Source organism: Delphinus delphis, chromosome 15 (genome assembly GCF_949987515.2).
Source record: "Delphinus delphis chromosome 15, mDelDel1.2, whole genome shotgun sequence".
In the NCBI taxonomy this organism is placed as follows: domain Eukaryota; kingdom Metazoa; phylum Chordata; class Mammalia; order Artiodactyla; family Delphinidae; genus Delphinus; species Delphinus delphis.
Window position 1 is genome coordinate 60,783,707 of NC_082697.1, and position 19,530 is coordinate 60,803,236.

Consider the following 19,530-nt stretch of genomic DNA (forward strand, 5'->3'; position numbering starts at 1 on the left):
AAACAGGGTAGGAGAATTATCAACAGGAACAGCAAAACTGCCTTGAGATGATTACGTAATGTATCGATTCTTTCCCTAACAGTTGTGACCATGCTTTGAATTTATACATGTGCTGTAGTATAATGTCACAGAGCAAGAGCATGGACTCTGAAGTGAGATATACTTGGGATCAAATCCCATTTTCTAGCTCTGTGACCCTAGACAAGTTCACTGCTCTGAGCCTTAATTTCCTCCTTTGTACAATGAAGATAAACAATACCTACTTCATAGTGTCTTTATGAGATACCCAGTTTCATGCCAGTTTGCCACCCCTCTTCTAATTTTTTTAACCCTTTGTTACTTTTCCTTTCTATTTAAAATTTAATTTTTAAAATCTTGTGTATATTGGCAAAGTAGAGAAGTACTTACATATCTTACTGTCATGTAAATTCATCAGTATAAAGAGGTGTACAGGGAGAGAACTTTCATATTTTTAAACACTCCACAGAAATGACTGGATGATAAAATTCATCTACCTCACCACAGTTGCACTGAACTAGGCTTCGCTTTCTATCTCAACAGACTGTATGTCTACTTATTTTTTGCTAGCGATAGGGCTGAGGGGGAAAAAAAAAAGAGAGATATCAAAGGTGATCTGTACCTCAAAGGTAGTGACACCGAAAGAGGATTAGACCTGAGTTTAATTAGAACAGAAAAAATAGGAGAAATTTTGCAGAAAGCTACTTTTTTTCCTTGGTGTCCTCCGAAAATGACTACGTTCCTTTGCAGGGTTGAACTCCTGGAATTCAGTGTGTCACAGTCACTGCCTGCAGATGAGCACCAGCGGTGACCTTATCAGACTCTTGGGACAGGCCACTGCTGAGCTTCTTCTGCTGCTAGGTCCTGGGTCATATGTCAGTTTTATTAATCTGTGAAAGCTTATTGATAACGGCAGCAATGTTCAAACACTAAAATGCCCCAGAGTCTAATTAGATCCTATGCTGTCTTGTCAAAAGACAAATTTCTGACTATTTAGTCATGTCTGTGGTTTATGCCTCATGTTAAGGGATACTAATTTAAAATACTACCTTTCACATAAATAATATTTGATGTTCCACTCATTTGTGGCAGTGTCTGAATCAAAAGTTTTCAGGTAATGAGGGAAGAATAGATTTTGGTCCATTCCATTCTAATCGTAGCGACACAGCCAGGTCTCTGGCGTTCGTGATGGTGTCTGCTGCGAGGGGTGGGAGGTCGACCTCTGCTTCTCAAGTAGTTGCTCTCATTCTTGCTTCTTTGGGGACATTTTAGAATTCCTGTTATTGTTGACAGTGCTAATTAGCTGAAATTATTATTAGGGGGAAAAACAGATTTTGTAAGCAGATAATCATAGGTTTCAAAGTTTATGTGACACCTTAGCAAGAAAATTTAGCAATACCTGTTGAAAGTTTAAGGGAAAAATGTTCCAAGTGTCAACCGCCTGTGAATAGTTGTCACCACATACCAGAGAATTCTTTGGATAGTAAAGCATATCTCCTCACAGTTTTGTTAATGCTTATATAAACTTTTTGATAAATACCAACCCACATATATAGTTGGAGAATTTAATTATTTTCTGCTTCAGGTGAGAAATGGCAACAAATGTCATGAATTCTGATCAACTTCAAAATAGAACATTTTCCTTAGACTGGTTTCTTTTGTCAAAGCAGCAGTAGGGAATCTCACCTTTTGACTTATCCACAAAAGGTTTAGAACATTTTTTAATAGGGCTCATCACAGATGAGATTTAAATTTAATTTCTCATTCTAACAACTGAAGGATATTACACATCACTGACTTGACAACTTACAAATTAATAATCATGAAACTTGAGGGGAAAAATCAAATAAATTGAGATGTTTAATTCAGATAAGTGGTTTAATATGAAGCGTTACTGAGATAATGAATCATAATGCCAGTGCTACCAGCTAGTTATATCCCGTATTTATCCAAGACAAAATGGTAGCAAATCAATTTAAAGAGGAAAAATTGATGTTCGATATACGGAGCTCTCTAATGGTGAAAATGAAACACCAAAGAAAGAAAACTGGCTTGTGTATTAATTACTTTGACTGAACTACCTGCTCTAACAAACAACCCCCAAACTCAGTGTTTTAACCAATCAAAGCGCATTTCTTGCTCAAAACATAGTCCCAGGTGGGTTGGGCAGCTATCCTAGTCAGCCGTCCTCTAAGAAATGACTCGGGTATCTGGGCTCCTTTTATTGTGTGGCTCAGCTGTGGCTGGTGGGGAGAAGAGCTACTGCTTTGGGGAACCACATTCCCAATTCTGTCGTAGACTGGCTAGTAACAGTTGTGATAAAGCATGTGAAAGTTTGTGGCAGACTGCATCATAGACAGCGGAGTGGGTTAATGGGGTGCGCTGGGACATGGCTATAGGAGATCTATGTATGGAAAAAATGCACATTTGTCTGAGATATTCTGAGCAGTTCAACCTAGGGAAAATAGACTAAATAAATACCTTTATTAAAGCACCAAAACTTTTCTAAGTGACAGATTATCTCATACATACTCTACCTGCACTGTCCATTAGCCTCACATGGCTGTTCAGATTTACATTTAAAATCATTAAAAATGAAGTAAAATTTTTTAAAATCTACCTCCTCAGCCACATTCTCCACATTTCAGTTACTCAGACGCCACACCTGGTTAGTGGCTTCTGTATAGAACCATGCAGATTATAAACCATTTCCATCACTGCTGGACGTTCTCTTGGAAAGCTGCTCACCCCAGCTTTGCAGGTCCAGAGTCTCTTGAAACCCAGTCCCTGTGCCACTTCCTAAAGAAAGTCACCTGATCCTATCAGCTAAAAATAATTCCTTCTCTATCATATACTCCCAGTAACTTGCTCTGCATCTTTTTATGGCATGTCACCTTTTGCTACTGTAGTATGTGTCTGTACTATCTTCACTATTAGACCATAATATTTCTTGGAGATACTGTCATTGTTTGGATGATTTTTATACCTCACTCCCAGTGCCCTGCATCTCAAAGATACATTACTATTATGCAATAAGTTTTTGAAGAATATTATACCCCTCTCTGCCTTCTTAAACAATATAGTTTGAACTGTTACCTTCAGGTATAATTTAAAATTCAATTATAAATTAATGGCTAACCCAAAATGTAATGCATTGGTGCCTTAAGTCATTGTTGAGGTGTATAAAACTGTTTGCCCATGCACAGAATGATCCCTAGATCATTACTGGATTACTAGAATCATTGTTTATTATTTGATTTTTGTCATCTGCCACGTTCGGCTGCTTTTCGCTTTTCTGACCTGCTGCTTCTAATCTTCCAAGTAAGCAACAAATAAACAAAATGTAATAGTGGAATCGTGATTGTGTTGTTGATTCAATTAAGATTTATTGAGTCATACTGGGAGAAGCAGACAAATAAGCAGTTAAAATAGAGAATGCTACCGAGCCTTCTTCTGTAAGTAAAGCACGTGAACTTTGCAGCATCTATTTTTATTTCTTTGGGAATTTCTTCTTTCTTTGTTTTCTGCCAGTGTTCTACATAACTGAAAGTGTTGTACAAGTGAGGTATTGCTAAATTAATGGGTCTTTTAAAAATAAATTTGAAGTGTACGATACGGTCCTTAAAATAAATTCAAACAACATACAGGTATGAAGGAAAAAGTAGAAGATTCTTTTTCCCAGATGTAATTCAGTGTCTTTTAAAAATGGGTATATGCTGCCTTTGAGATGAAATTATGTAATTTAACTTTTTATTGGAAATCATTTTGTTTGGCAGAAGTTTGAGTGCTTCTCCACAGCATCACTCTAGAGGTTGTAAACCTCTATAAGCAATGGCATTCAGGGAGCTCACAGCCTGCAGTGGGAAACTGAATGATCATTTAGAAGTTAAAATATACACACACATAAAAGACATAGCAGAAGAAACCTCTCTCTGCTTTAGTCCAAATGAGTGAGGATCACAGACTGAGCGCCAGGCGTCTCTCTTGTGCTTCAGACCTGCACGGTCATCTACATCCCTGACGGCTCCAGTAGGCCCCTTACTTCTTCCCATGAAACACATTCCTCCAGGGCTTCCTGTCTCTCCGTCAGTGGCACCTCCGTCCCCCCATTAGCTCACGGCAGGAACCCCAAATGGGAGTGATCCCTGATACCTTCCTTGACCTTCTCCTCATAGCCTGTCACCAAATCTGGTTATCGAATCTGTCAATTCTACCTCAAAAATATTTCATTTCTCAACAGCACTGTTTCACCACAGCCCCACCCTTATCCAGGTCCCCTTCCTCAAATAGAATCTCAGCAGGAATCTTTACTCAAGTAGAGATAGAGCTGCCCAGCTGATCTCTGCCTACGCTCTGGTCGCCTTCAGCAAGTGAGGCCCTGCCTCTGTGCCACTTCTCTCTCTCTCCACAGCTGTTCTCTCCCAGAACGCCTCTGCCTGCCCACCCATCCCCACCCCATCCCCACCCGATTGGCCTGAACAACGCAGCTCATCCTTTGATCTGCATCATCGTGCACAGTTGCTCTGACATTAGGATTGCACACAAGTTGTGTCCCAAGTTCACTGTTCTCCTTGTGTTTTTGTGGGCAAATTGGCACGTGTGTGTAGGTATACATATATAACGTTGAACAACGTGGGAGTTAAGGGCTCCAGCCTCCCACCCCCCTGCCATGCGCAGTCAAAAATCTGAGTACTGTTCTCTCTGCCTCAGAAACAAAGGAATTGACAGATGACTCAACCAAGGGCAGGAAACCAAAACGGTTTGGGTAAAATCAGGACTCAGACCCTAATTCTTTTGATTCCACATATCGTGATCTCTAATCAAACACAAACTTTTCCCCCACTTAGTTAAAGATATGTAAAATGAAAATACAGGTACTGCATTTATTGAAAAAAAAGTCCACGTGTAAGTGGACCTGTGCAGTTCAAAGCCATGTTGTTCAAGAGTCAACTCTGTGTGTGTGTGTGTGTGTGTGTGTGCGTGTGTGTGTGTGTGTGTGTGTGTGTGTGTGTGTGTGTGTGTCCCATTCCTGAATCCACAAAATGGGAAGAAAAACCAGGTTATTGAGCCAGGATCAAATGACCTCAAGAGAGTAGCATGTGCTTACTATTCTGGGAAAAACTGGAGGTAAATAATATTCCACTATTTTCCTGTTTCATTGTTAATTGTCTTTTTATTCAGAGAAGCTGCCTTAGGAATTTACCCTAAGGCATTTCAGAATCTTTTATACAACGTACATTTTCCCAATTTAGAGGGATTAGGAAAGAGCTTTAAGCTGTCAGCACAACACACATATATGGGATCTAAAAAAACGGTACTGATGAACCTAGTGGCAGGGCAGGAATAAAGACACAGATGTAGAGAACAGGCTTGAGGACACAGTGGGGAAGGGGAAGCTGGGATGAAGTCAGAGAGTGGCATGGACATATATACATTACCAAATGTAAAACTGATAGCTAGTGGGAAGCAGCTGCATAGCACAGGGAGACCAGCTCGGTGCTTTGTGACCACCTAGAGGGATGGGATAGGGAGGGTGGGAGGGAGACACAAGAGGGAGGGGATATGGGGATATATGTATACGTATAGCTGATTCACTTTGTTATACAGCAGAAACTAACACAACACTGTAAAGCAATTATACTCCAATAAAGATTTAAAAAAAAAAGTGTCAGCACCTCTGCCTATGCCTGCACACTGAAATTCTAATGCAGCAGTGAAACATAGACTTTTTGATTACCCCCCAAATAAGAAAAATAAACGTTATCTTCTTTTGGAAACATGGAGGGTTAAGAAATCTAGACATTCAGGTATAGAACCAGCATGGTCCTACAGATTAAAAATTAATTGTCTGAAAAAACAAATCAAGTTTTTTTTAAACCTCTTTACATTGCTGGTGATCAGGCAATTAAGTGGATGATTTTACTTTTGCAGTGCCTATTATTTGTGTTATACTTCAATTTATTCCACTGTGTAATTTATTTCCACTGCGTTTTAACCAAGTGAGATTTTTTTAGATGTACATAGGTATGTATAATATCTTTCTGTATGTCTGCCACAGGCTAACGTTGTCCCTGCCATTCTGTACCAGGTCCCCTGGCTTGATATCACGTTGTCATACCATGAGAAGCATACTTAATTCATTCCAACTTTTGACAAAAAGGAGAGGGGAATTTGTGTGAAGGTATGATCAGTTTAAAGAAACATGGCCCATTTTTAGCAGCCTGTTTCCATGGAAACAGAAGCAGCAGCCAACCAGAGAGTTATCAAAGTACCTGTAAATTTCCAAGGGCTGAGTGTTGAAAACATTGTCTTCCTGACCTCATGGTGCAGATTAATGCAGGAAACCTACAGTGCATTAGCCTGGACTGCTAGCATTTTTAGTTTTTACTTCATTTTTGCTCTTTAATTCCTAATAGAGGGTGAATGCTGCATTCTTGACTGTGACCTCCCTACCAGCAAGGGACAGTGGTTTAGAATTCCACAGTTTGTATCACCTGCCTCTTCCCCCACACCCCTCACCCCAGTGGACGTCAAAGGATGCAGTAGACTTTCTGATATTGGATGAAAGGCAGTATTTCCTAGGTAGTCTAAGACCTAACTTTCAAACACTGATTTGCACAGTTTTTTAAAATTAACTTAATGTTGTCTCTCCTTTTCCTAAATGGAAAATAATCATAATATAAAAATTCCTGATCAGAACGCCCTTTGCGCTCGGTGGTATCAGAGTTTAGATTTATGTGCATACTGTGTTAACTCTGCTTTTGCTTCAGACAGGAGTGTTGACGGGAGTTTGCTTAATGAGCGCAGATAGCATGGCTCTTATAGGACACACCACCATTTTATTTTTGGCCTCTTTGCATTTCATTATTTTAAATTACTTGAAGAAGAACCTTATTTTATAATTGGCAAATCAGACCCCTGAAAATACAACCAAAAGTCTGTAATCTTCGGTTGCTACTTTTTATCATCTATGAGAGTGCTTAAGTGTTTGTACGCTTCTCTAATGCAGCCTAAATTTCACATTAACTGTAAATGGAGATGAAAATAAATTACTGTCTACCAGTCTTTCATGCTCTTCTTTACTCCTTTGCCCTTAGTGTTCCCTTTTTCAGTCTTCTTTTACCCTTCAAAACAATATAATTAGATTTTGTCTTCTGTTCTACCACCAACATCAATTCAGAAATATCTGAAGCCTCAAATTCATACAACTAAGCAAGACAGGTGTTGGTTCTGTCCCATGATAATCACTTGCCCATACAAAATCTTCTTGGTGATTTATTCTTAAACTTGGCTAGAATTCTTTTTCCTTAGAAAATAGTAACTCAGTTATATACTTGTAAGTATACCGTACAAAATTAAGTAAAACATGTTTATTAAAACTTCTATATGGTGAGCATTGTAGAAGGTGCTAGAGTATAAGGATGAGATTTAGAAGGGGAATTAGAGGCCCCCCAAAAACCAACAAAACCTAGAATTTGGTGTGACAGGAAATATAATATATAGCTGTTATTGTAGTTATCAAATCCTTAAAAGATGAAGTAACCGTTGGTGGTTAACGGAATTATGATGGTGAGGGGGGCTAGCTAGCGATGGGTGGGAAATAAGAAATTTGATTCTTGAGTAATCAGTGTCTTAAAGTCAGTTGCTCTGCCAACTGTTCCATTTTTTCTATTGAGGTAAAATTCACACAACATAAAATTAACCATTTTAAGTGAACGATTCAGGGGCATTTAATGTATTCACAGTGTTGTGCAAGTACACCTCTGTCTAGTTCCAGGACATTTTCATCAGCCCAAGAAAAAACCCTGTAGCCATTGAGCAGTGACTTCCCCCCAGCTCCAGGTAGCCACCAATCTGAGCTCTGTCTCTGTGTATTTACCAATTCTGGATGTTTCACATCTATGGAATCATATATATGATGTTTTGCCATCTGGCGTCTTTTACTTAGCGTAATGTTTTTCAAGTTCATCCATGTTGGGGCTTATATAGTACTTGATTTCTTTTTATGGCTGAATAATATTCCACTGTATGGATGGACCAGGATTTGTTTATTCATCTCTTGATGACATTTGGACTGTTCCCACCTTTTGGCTGTTGTGAATAGTGCTGCTGTGAACATGGGTGTACATGTGTGTGTTTGAGTACCTGTTTTAACTTCTTTTCAGTTCACCTAGAAGTGGAATTGCTGGCCTGCAACTGTTCTTAACTAAAATTGTATATAATGAGCTTGAGAAAGAACTGCGAAATGTTCTGATTTTGTATCTTGTGGTCTTTTTCTCTGATGAAATGATATCGTTCACAGCCAGTGAGTGACTCGCCATTTCCTAACTGACTTCTCTCCCCCAAGCTGTTGCCATTATTAGTTGGAGCATGTCAAGACAAAATAACCATGTTTCTCTTTTCAACTTGTTCTTCGCAGTCTGCAATGATTATTTCAAATCTCCTTCACTAGCCTCAAAACTGACGTTTCCTTCATTCATCTCACTTTGAACAGATGACCTTTCTTCCTCCTTCTCTGAGAAAATAAAAGCCATCATCTGGGAACTCTCTGGACGTCCCAGACCACATCTATAAACCTCTCTGCAGCTGTATCCAATCCTCATTGCCTTCCTGTCATGACAGAGGAAGTGTCTCTTAACAAGGTTGTTCTTGTTTGCTCTGAATCCCCTCCCCTTCAAGGGATCTGCTACCTCTTATTCTCTCCTTTATTCTCATTCATTCATTCCCATTCTCTCCCTCCTCTCCCCTCCCCTTTTCTCTCTCGCTCTTCATCGCTTGTAAACCTGTTCAAGTATGTTCCAACCTGAAGTTCCACACCCCTCAAGCTTTTGCCTCTCTCCTACCTTCCTGGGCAACATTTTTTTTTTTTTTTTTTTTTGCGCTACGCGAGCCTCTCACTGTTGTGGCCTCTCCCGTTGCGGAGCACAGGCTCCGGACGCGCAGGCTCAGCGGCCATGGCTCAGGGGCCCAGCCGCTCCACAGCATGTGGGATCTTCCCGGACCGGGGCACAAACCCGTGTCCCCTGCATCGGCAGGTGGACTCTCAACCACTGCGCCACCAGGGAAGCCCCCTGGGCAACATCTTGAAAGCATTGTTTCCATTACTATCATTCTTACTCTTACCCCTCCCTAACCTCTTCCAGCCTGGTTTCCATCCATCACTCCAAAAAGCAGCTCCTTCATGTATTACAACAGCAGCATCGGACCCAGTTGGTCGTGACCCCTTTCTAGAAACACTTTTATACACACTCTCCGGGCTCCTCCTCCTCCTTAGGCAGCTTCCTCTCACTTCCTTTTTTGGACCTTCATCCCCTATCTGACCTATAAAAATGGGCTTTTAATTGTTGGATTTCCTAGGAACTTGGTCCTGTGCTTCTTGTTGTTGCCTCCTCTTTCTATATTCTCTGCCTTGGCAAACTCCCATAGCTTCAAGTACTACATAAGTGACAACTTCCAAATTTTAGCCTCCTGCCAAGAGCTACCTTCTGAAATCTGGACCCGTAGAGCCAGTTGTCGCTCTGACATCTCAGCTTCTAATTCAGACACGTCCAAGACTGAACTCCGTAAATGGCCATGATGTATTCTTTATTCAGTCAGTGGCCCACCCACGTGCTTAAGCCAGAAACCCAGGCATCATCTTTATCTTTTTTCCTTCAAACACAACATCCAGTCCCTCAGCACATAGCGTTGATTTTGTTCTAAGTATTTCTCAAATCTGTCTATTACATCTCTCAGCTGTGTTGGAATTGAAGAAAAAAGAATGAGAAGTCTTAAGCTTATTAGGTTTCTGTCCTGGAACATGAGAAGAATTCTACCAAATTTATAAATAAATATGTGGTTTACAAGAGAAAGCTTAACCTGAGCTTATGACAACCACTGTAAATATCTCTGCATTCAGTCAAAAACCCAGCCCCATCACTCTCACTAATTCTTTTGATATCTATTGGTCCCTTACTGCTTAATAGTTATTTCAGATTTTACTATTACTTTGGCATAATATTGCTGATAGCCTTAGGTAAGAGTAAGTGATCTTTGGTTCTGAATTTAAAATTACCTTAAAGCATGATGATGTATATTATGAGGAAGGGATGAGCAAAAAGGTCCTCTCTCTTGCCTTGTAAGTGGGGATATAGATTGGTACAACCATTTGGATTGCAAAGTGTCCCTATCAAAATTTTCAGTGTGTGTGTGTGTGTGTGTGTGTGTATTTTAAGTGTGTGTGTATATATATGTGTGTATATATATATATATATCTTTAAGTGTTTATACATACACACACACGATGACACAAAATGAAGATAATCACTGCAGCATTGTTAATAATAACAATAATAGCAGGAAATCTAGACACTTAAATGTATATGATTGACACATCCATATGTTAGATACAGCCACTAAGATAACCAGAAAGAAGAATGAGCTGGATTTCATGGGTGGTTTTTTTTTTAAGCAGATTATTGAACTGTGTGAATGGTATGATGCCTCCGCGTGTATTTCCTTTGCATATTTTATACTTAACATTGCCAGAATATTCACGAAACATTCTCTAGAGCCATAGAAGTTTAATAGTGGTTACCTTTATGGAGGAGGACTGGAGGTCTCTGGTGGGATGGACTGACTTTCACTTTTTTTTAATTGAAATATAGTTGATTTGCAATGTTGTGTTAGTTTCAGATGTATAGCAAAGTGATTCAGTCATATATTTTTTCAGATTATTTTCCATTATAGGTTATTATAAGCTACTAAATATAGTTCCCTGTGCTATACAGTAAATCCTGTTGCTTATCTGTTTTTTATAGTAGTTTGTATCTGTTAATCCTGTATGTACCACATCTTCTTAAATCAGTCGTCTTGATTGTCACTTGGGTTGTTTCCATATCTTGGCTTTGGGGTACGTGTATCTTTTTGGAATAGTGTTTTCATTTTTTCCAGATACATATGCAGGAGTGGAATTGCTGAATCACATGGTTACTCTGTTTTTAGTTTTTTTAAGGAACCTCCATAATGTTTTCCATAGCAACTGTACCAATTTACATTCCTACCAACATTGTACAAGGGTTCTCTTCTCTCCATACCCTCTCCAACATTTATTATTTGTAGACTTGTTGTTGTTGTTATTGGCCACGACGTGCAGCTTATGGAATCTTAGTTCCCTAAGATTGAACCCTCGGCAGTGAAAGCAGAGTCCTCACTACTGGACCACCAGGGAATTCCCTGTAGACTTTTTTTTTTGGTTTTTTTTTTTTGGTTTTTTTTGTTTTTTTTTTTTTGCGGTACGCGGGCCTCTCACTGTTGTGGCCTCTCCCGTTGCGGAGCAGAGGCTCCGGACGCGCAGGCTCAGCGGCCATGGCTCACGGGCCCAGCCGCTCCGCGGCATGTGGGATCTTCCCGGACCGGGGCACGAACCCGCGTCGCCTGCATCGGCAGGCGGACTCTCAACCACTGCGCCACCAGAGAAGCCCCCTGTAGACTTTTTGATGATAGCCATTCTGACCAGTGTGAGGTCATTGTGGTTTTAATTTGCATTCCTCTAATAATTAGCGATGTTGAACATCTTTTCATGTGCCTGTTGTCTATCTGTATGTCTTCTTTGGAGAAATGTCTATTTAGGTCTTCTGCCGATTTTCTGATTGGGTTGTTTGATTTTTTTTTGATACTGAGTTTTATGAGCTGTTTGTATATTATGGATATAGTTGGTCGCATCATTTGCAAATATTTTCTCCCAGTCCATAGGTTGTGTTTTCATTGTGTTGATCGTTCCTTTGCTGTGCACAAGCTTTTAAGTTTGATTAGGTCCCATGTGTTTATTTTTACTTTTGTTTCTTTTGCCTAGGGACACTGATCTAAGAAAATATCTTTCACCTTTTTTGTTGTTGTTGTTGTTGTTGTTTTTGGCATTGCGCGGGCCCCTCACTGCTGTGGTCCCTCCCGTTGCGGAGCACAGGCTCCGGACGCGCAGGCTCAGTGGCCTTGGCTCACGGGCCCAGCCGCTCCGCGGCATGTGGGATCTTCCCGGACTGGGGCACGAACCCGTGTCCCCTGCATCGGCAGGCGGACTCTCAACCACTGTGCCACCAGGGAAGCCCTCATCTTTTTTTTAATGTCCTTTTTTATGTGCATGTGTCACTTTCATTTTAACAAATAAATAGAAAAATTTTATAAAATGTGGATTTTTTTAAAAAAAACTTTTTTGTTTTTTTTTGTCTGTGTTGGGTCTTTGTTGCTGCAAGCAGGCTTTCTTTAGTTGCACCAAGCCGGGACTACTCTTCATTGTGGTGCGCGGGCTTCTCACTGTGGTGGCTTCTCTTGTTACGGAGCACGGGCTCTAGACGTGCGGGCTTCAGTAGTTGTGGCACGTGGGCTCAGTAGTTGTGGTACACGGGCTTAGTTGCTCCATGGCATGTGGGATCTTCCCGCACCAGGGCTCGAACCCGTGTCCCCTGCCTTGGCAGGCGGATTCTTAACTGCTATGCCACCAAGGAAGCCCAAAACATGGATTTTTAAATATAGGTGTTAGTGGTACATACACTGTGTATTTCTGAATCCCAGGCTTAGAAGGAAAGCCTTCAGGATGTGACTGCTTACCCTGTGACTACAAAATACCCATTCACAGCAAAGAACTAAAAATATGGGAATCGTTTTTTTTTTTTTAATTTTTTTATTTTTTTGCGGTACGCGGGCCTCTCACTGTCGCGGCCTCTCCCGTTGCGGAGCACAGGCTTCGGACGCGCAGGCTCAGCGGCCATGGCTCACGGGCCCAGCCGCTCCGCGGCATGTGGAATCTTCCCGGACCGGGGCACGAACCCGTGTCCCCTGTATCGGCAGGAGGACTCTCAACCACTGTGCCATCAGGGAAGCCCAGCTTTTTAAACATTTACTTCTGAGGAACAGAAAAAGCAGTCCATCAGTCTTTTGCTCTTTTGATACAGATTTTTTCAAGATGTCATTTGCCCCTAGCTGATTGAACAAATGCAGTTGTAAACTTTACTGCTGAACCAGCTGCTTGATAGAACACTGAAATCAGGGTTGAATGGGGCCCCCAAATGTAACTGTTCTAAGGTATTACTTAGGGGCCAGTTAATCCCTCCTGTATGTAAGTTCAAAAGATAATATGAAGATGTTGGCTTTTCTAAATTGTCTTGTTTTTATAGGACCAGGCCCTTAAATTAGCACTCTTTAAACAATGCATAATAAATTTTTGCCAAAGTACAACTACTTCATTCTCTTAACTACTCAAACATCTTTAAACAAATTTTAAAAAACTGAAACCAGGGTCTGTTTTTTGCCTAATATTATCTTCAGAGTCAATACATACAATTCTAGAGTATTTTTCAGTTTCCCATCTTTGCTTTTGCCACTGGTTTACCCAGCCTTTACTTGACTGGCTCAGGGTTTTGGGGTGTTTTTTCCTCCCCTCATGATTCTGCAGTTTATTCTGTCCAGTGTCCTGTAATTAAATAATATACATTGGATCTTCTCTTTGACTTGCAGGCAGCTGCTAATCCCCACCCCCACGCTCCATCCTCACTCATCCCACCCTCCTTCATACCCCATAACTGAAACTAGCTATTTATAAAGAATTTCTTAAGACCATGGCTGCCTGCCATACTGCTTCCCAGAAAGTGTCATTTCTGCCTTGTTTTTGTTATATACGTTCCTCAGATGTCCCCTTGCAAATCCCCTGGCCCAACACTGTGCTTTGTTTTGGCTTGTTCAACTCATGCCAAATTGCTATATGTTATTAAAATGCTGCATAATGTGGGTTTTTTCCTTTAGAGTAAAAAGGCACTTTATGTCATATTATGGAAACATTTCAAACATTCTACTTATAGAAACAAAAGAGAAAAGACATATCTTGGTTCAAAAAGCAGCTAAAAATTTTGAAGGGGTGTAAATATTATGTGAAAGACATTATTCTATTTTGAGGTTGTTTTTTTTTTAATATTGGAAACTAATCCTAAAATTTTGCTCTAAAAGCACTTTAATCCACTTAAGAATCAGGGGAAAGGAACTAAGAGATGATACTGTGTGTGGGGGGGGGGGGGCGGGTACGCGGGCCTCTCACTGTTGTGGCCTCTCCCATTGTGGAGCACAGGCTCCGAACGCGCAGGCTCAGCGGCCACGGCTCACAGGCCCAGCCACTCCACAGCATGCGGGATCTTCCCGGACTGGGGCACGAATCCGTGTCCCCTGCATCGGCAGGCAGACTCTCAACCACTGCACCACCAGGGAAGCCCAGAGATGATACTTTTTAATTCTAAACTATTTCTGATGATGAATAAGAATGACATTTCCTCTTTGCCATTAGATGAGCTACCTTTCATTTTTCAGAATGGTGGTTAAAATTACGTTTTTACTTTTCTTGTATTAAAAAAAGAGCAAGTTGAAAACATTTATGTTGACAGAATATTGTTTTTGTCTTTTGTAACAAGACATAACACTTAAGTAGAATTTTCCAAATTATATGCATTTTTTTGTTGTTGAAATGTAATCAGAAACCATGAATGTTAGCCCTAAGAAATAATAACACACATCATGTTGGAAAAATTCAAAAATTAATGAAAATTTTTTCTCTAAATGCAACAGATGTAAAGTAGTCTGTATCCATGTTTTCACACGTCTACTATAATTTCAAAGATGATGGTTTGCATACAAATTTGTCTCCTTACTTTATGGCCATGCCTTATATGGACCACATAGGGAATCCTCCTTTTAGGAATTAAGGAAATAACTAAAAATAAGGAATAAACTTTATACACAAAAAACCCACCGTAGCATTAGTTATAGTAGTTGTAAAAATTGGAAACAACCTAAGTGATAAATAATAGGGGTATATTTAGTAAACTATGCATGTCCACCCAACAGAGTATTTTATGTAGCCATTGAAATAACAAGAACATTTATCATTGTACAGTGTGATCATAGTATGTAGAAGCAGAGAATCAAAAATTATGCTTAGCTGGGCTTCCCTGGTGGTGCACTTGTTGAGAATCTGCCTGCTAATGCAGGGGACACGGGTTCGAGCCCGGGTCTGGGAGGATCCCACGTGCCGCGGAGCAGCTAGGCCCGTGAGCCACAACTACTGAGCCTGCGCGTCTGGAGCCTGTGCTCCACAACAAGAGAGGCCGCGATAGTGAGAGGCCCGCGCACCGCGATGAACAAAGACCCAACACAGCAAAAATAAATTAATTAATTAATAAACTCCTACCCCCAACATCTTCTTTAAAAAAAAAAAAATTATGCTTAGCTAAGAGACAGAGGAATACACCAGTATGGTAACAGTAGTTGTATATCTCTCTGGTTGATGATATTATTGGTGATTTTCTTTTTTGGTTTCTTCCTCCTCCTTTTTAAAATTTCCTTATTTTCTGTAATGAACATATATCACTCTTTTAATAGGTAAAGAGATTTATTTTCTTTTTAATAAAAAATAAAAACCTTGGACTCAGGATAGTTAAGAAAGATGTGACACAAAGGGTAAACAAATGGCTCTGTAACCTCATCTCCTTCTGTTAATGGAGGTCCTTGGTGTACCTCTTGTGAGTTTTGTCATCGGGAAACACAGAGCTGTTATAGACTTCTCAGCCTATGGTAACGGTTTTTGCACAGAGAATACAGTGCTAGCTGTATAATGAGATACGCTGTTAACACCTGTGTGCCACCACCCCCCACACACACACACCTCTTTGAGAAAATGAAACAGGTTTAACCCCACCCATTTTAAACGTAAGAACTTCTTAGGTCCATGTATCAGATTATTTTCATTTCTACATGTTTCAAAGATAAAGACATTCCTTGAAAATGTTCAAATGTGAGCAGTCGTAACATGGATTCTATTTCAGCGCCATTAGTACTGTGTCCTTTGTTTTCTGAAAGGATGTAGCTGCTCACTCACTGAGTGTTTTGAACTCTTTTGTTTTTCCTTCCAGAATTCTGTAGATTTACATGTTTTCTTTTCTGGCATGTAATTATTTGTAAGATGGCCATGGAGTTGCTGAATTTTAGTCAGTTTCCTAATGTGTTGGAAGCTATGATGTCAGCCCAGTAGCACAATTTATCAATTCAGCAAGGCACCGGGGGCGAATGCTCTCAGGTCTGTTTTCAGACACAAGGCCATTGCCCCGAGGTTGGCTTCTTAGGCAGCCATACACCACCACCCCCCGCTGCTGCCACAGGAAAGCAGTGCTGGACCAGCGTCTGGTCTTCTGTTTGTGGCTACAGGAGTGCAATCTCGTGAACGTGTGCAGAGTATGTCAGGTTTCCAGGGATCAGCCAGCCTACCGGGTTATCCATTGGTCTTAAGAACTGCAACTGTGCAACAGGCCCAGTAGCATTCAGTGATCTGGGCCGTCCTGCCCTCCACACAGACGTGAGTTTGGAGGCTGCAGAGGGAGGAAGATGGTCTCCAAGGTTAACTTGATAAAGCATCTTTAGATGCTCACATGCCCACAATGGTGAACGCCTCTATGATCGTTAAGAGTCAGGCCCTCTCTATTCAGGGTCTCTTCCCCCTTCACGGTCTGGATAAGCTCTGCCCACGTCTGGGCAGCTCTAGCTTTCTAGTGTTGCAGGACAGTTCAGCTGTCTACATCATTCAAGCCTTGTTCTTCCTGGCCTGGGTGGTCTGCCTTTAAGGGACAGGTATTGCTTGTCATTTATTGTGCTAACTTTCTTTTTTTCCACTCATTTGATGAGTGGAAAAGAGTAAAAGGAAGTTTGCTATTGTCCAAAATTATGAGCCTGTACCTATCTGATAGGTACTTTTTATAATCATTAGTACTCAGAAGAGCCTCCATCAGGTTGCGAGTGATTGGTTGTATTTGATATGGACGAATACTGTAATTGTGTTTTAACATTGACCAAAAGTGGCAGTGTACCCAAGTCTCTCGATAGGGCATAGTGCCTTATATTCAACATAATGTGTCCCGTGCTGCCCACCTTTTGGTATAGATGAAAACTAAATCAAGCTGGGTAATCTGCAGTCTTAACAACATGGCTGGTTATTTGCCTCCTCTTCCATCCATGTTCTTCCTAATGTCTTTGCCTAAAAACAGACCTTCTGTTCACAGCTGCTGCTGTTCTTTCCCATGCATGCACCCTGCAGTCACTAACAGACGCCTAATAAATAGGCTCTTAATGAATGAACATGCCTGGGGAAGGCTGCCTGCCACACCTGCTTTGAGTAATATTTGTAGTGTGAGGGTATTGCTACTTGGGAAAATTAATAGGTAATGAGAGCATTGACCGGGAAGATTATTCTCCTACCTTCGAGCAGTATGAAATAAATAGGATTGATTGTTTTGTCGTGAAGAAAAATGGATGGAAAACACAATAGTTTTGTTTTATTTTAACAACTGGTAGTTGGTGACATGCATTCATTTGGCATATTACCCTCATGGCAACAGATACCTTCGCACAACAGCATGAAAATGCAATTTCTGGTGAAAGATAATACAGCTGACAGGACTGCTGCGAAGGCGCATGAGGGCAGCTGACCAGCGTACAGTCAGGAGATGCTTCAAGACGAACGAGCTGTTGTCACCATGTTGTTGCGAATGTATCTCTCATTCCAAGATGCCATTCGCCTAGAAATATGTATTGTGTTTGACACATTTGTCTCACTAGTATGGTGCTTTGTTTGTCTTAAACCAAAGAAGAGGCTGATGATATTTTCATTACCCTTTCTATTTTACTCCTTTCTTTGAAGACTCCTGTGGGAGAAAGGAAAAATACTACTGCTAGAGATTCTGCAACAGACGTGGACCACCGTGTTCCAGAAGTGTCAGCCTTTGAACTAGAGATTGTTCTGACCCTTTTCTCCTCTCAGTATTCCTTTTCTTGGTATTCTGCCTCTCGAATATGACCACCTTGATTTCAGACAAGAATTAACTTCGGCATTCATAGAAGAATGTCGGAGTATGCAGGCATTTGGGTGCTATCAGATCCACGGGTCATCTCCTTGGTTATTTTTGTTCCTAGTAAAGTACAGTGGGAACATACTATTCTCAATAAACTATAAGTTATCAGGGAAAAGATCTTTGTGTTAGAGCATAATTGATTCAGAGAACCACAAAACATTTTAATGTGAGAAACGTGCATATATTTTTTTGACTCTAAGTTTTTCTTTTGCTGTGTGTAATAGATCTTATGTCAATTGCTTCAGTTCTAAATGGGATGTCAGTGAAGCTTTGTGGCCCCCAAAAGAAGCATATAAAAATTTTTTTTCAGTATTAAGTAAAGGATAACATTCATATCTAGCAATGAATATGAAAATATATTTAAAATATATCTAAGATTGGGCTCTGCTCTGCAGTCAGCACAAGGGCAAGCAAAAAGCAAAGGATATGAGGGCCACAGGCCCTGCATCTTCAGGTCTTGGGGTTAATTGCAAGTAGGAGCCGTTATGTGCCTTGCATTTGAGCCTGGTCCAAGCCAGCCTCATCACGCCCTTGCTAAAAAATTGTCTTCCTTCCCTACCATTTAAGAAATACACATAGCTAATTTTTTTTTTTCATATTGACAACCCTTAGGCGGACCCTTAATAATCCTAACCTTGGTTTTCATCCATGGTTTGAAAGAAAAATTAAAAATGGAAACTTAAAATTGAACGTAAGGCAAACCAAGGAAAATATTTTTCGAAGTTACTTCATATATTACTCTTTTTTGAAATCAGCTCACTTTCCAGACAAAAACATAGAGATGCTATGAAAGGAATCTGCTTGAGAAATCTAGAGGAAAAAATATATTTTATTAAATTTGGCAAGCAGGATTTCCACATTTTGTGATGTATACCTTGTTTTCTACAAGTTTAATGATTTATTTACTCTTTTAATTAAAATAATTAGGTACCAATTGATTTGTGGCTTTCTTAGAACTTCTGGAGTGAGATGCAGTGTTATGTTTTGCAAAGATTATTAAACTTCAAAGTCTTAATTCAGAAATTTTCCTTTGCGTAATTAGTAATATCTCATAGGTCTAATTTTTATTATGAAGTTGGCCTTCATTAAAGCTATTTAAAATTTGTTCCAGGGGCTTCCCTGGTGGCGCAGTGGTTGAGAGTCCGCCTGCCGATGCAGGGGACGCGGGTTCGTGCCCCGGTCCGGGAAGATCCCACATGCCGCGGAGCGGCTGGGCCCGTGAGCCATGGCCGCTGAGCCTGCGCGTCCGGAGCCTCTGCTCCGCAACGCGAGAGGCCACAGCAGTGGCAGGCCTGCGTGCCGCAAAAAACAAACAAACAAAATTTTCCAGATGGAGTGAGTTCCTCCAAATACATTAATCTTTCCTTAAAATACATTTTTGCTATTAACTTGTTTTTTTAAAAAAACTAAGGAATGTCAAGGTATCTCACATTTCTGTTTTTTATTAATAAGAATATATAAGCCGACTATTTTTGTTTATTTGCTGAGTACGATGTGATTGTATTTAAACAACAAAGACTTAGCTTTAATCATCAACTTAAGATTATTAACTGACTAAACAAAAGATAAGCTGAGAGAACTTCAGAGTTCACCC

General features: G+C 40.4%; 1 protein-coding gene and 1 long non-coding RNA gene across 7 annotated transcripts in view; one reads left to right on the forward strand and one right to left on the reverse strand.

The window, feature by feature from the left end:
• MRTFB (myocardin related transcription factor B) overlaps positions 1 to 19,530 on the forward strand; it is a 201,152-nt gene that overhangs the window by 126,863 nt on the left and 54,759 nt on the right. The window lies entirely within an intron of this gene.
• Positions 12,737 to 19,530, reverse strand: part of LOC132438018 (uncharacterized) — a 93,400-nt gene continuing 86,606 nt past the window's right edge. The window contains exon 5 of the long non-coding RNA XR_009522137.1: positions 12,737 to 12,898. This is a non-coding gene — a long non-coding RNA (uncharacterized lncRNA). The remainder of the gene's footprint in view (positions 12,899 to 19,530) is intronic.